The 1,001-nt window shown below is 40.9% G+C and overlaps 1 pseudogene; it reads left to right on the top strand.

The window, feature by feature from the left end:
• The window catches only part of LOC114636461, a 30,093-nt pseudogene that overhangs the window by 21,426 nt on the left and 7,666 nt on the right, over positions 1 to 1,001 (top strand).

Genomic DNA, 1,001 nt, shown 5'->3' with positions numbered 1-1,001 from the left:
CATTTTCTCAGGAAAAGACATAAAATGAATCATAATGCAGAAAGTTTCCAAGAATGCAAGAGGCAGAGGCCACAACTTAAAAGAGAAACAGAATGACAGTGATCCGAGCACCTGGCTTACCTTTGCAGGAACTGTGACAACAGCTGACCTGGTTCATGACTTTCGACATTTCCATTGGACATGGCTCTTTCAAATGAGATTCTTGGTAGTACTTTAAAAAAAAATCTTTTACTATCTCACATTTTTCAGCCTATATTTTTGCATTTCTTTTAGCTTCTTCCTTTCCTAAAGAACACGATAAAGAAAAGTCATGTGAGAGGACACACTATAATGGATGGGGAAAGAAGCTGGGATTATTTATTTTTATATGTGATGATGAGTTATCCATGCCAGAAAAGAGGAGAAATGTCTTGTACACTGGGAATGTTCTCTTGGCCTATTGGCTTTGGGAAAATTTTACAGAGGACTAAAAGATAAACCTTTCTGCTGATTTAAGAACTGGAAGCAACTCTGTGGCTTTTAAGTGGTTTTTGTGTTACAAGGTGTTTTGTTGATGCTTTAGGAAGTTAGATAGTCTTTGTCTATGTCTGTTACAGACTGTCAGGTTTCAGACAGGGGCTATATAGATCTTTAGCTAACACCAGAGTGTAGCTCTGGCCAAAAGACTTGAGTTGCCCCTTAGTTTGTCTAAATCCAGAAGAAGGCACTTTGTCTCTTGAGTTGTGGTGGGGAGGAGCAGTTACCTTCCCATCATGTTGCTTGTACTGTAGCTACTGTTCTTCCCACATGTGGTTCCAGTTGTCAGTTTATATTACTGGTCTGTATACACTATGCACAGACATCCGTGGGGGATCTGGCCTGTCTAGAGTGGTCAAGAAATTATACACTCTGAAGGGGAGAAGAGAGTCAGATCAAGATAGCCACTGCTCTCTTCTGTGTCTGTTGCTACTCTAGACCAGGAAGACAGTGCTACAAGTCAGAAGGGCTGGCACAAACAGGAG

Source organism: Grammomys surdaster, unplaced genomic scaffold (assembly GCF_004785775.1).
Source record: "Grammomys surdaster isolate TR1022 unplaced genomic scaffold, NIH_TR_1.0 124160, whole genome shotgun sequence".
In the NCBI taxonomy this organism is placed as follows: Eukaryota; Metazoa; Chordata; class Mammalia; order Rodentia; family Muridae; genus Grammomys; species Grammomys surdaster.
The sequence above is the reverse complement of the archived record's forward strand: the minus strand, read 5'-3'. Positions and strand labels throughout refer to the sequence as shown.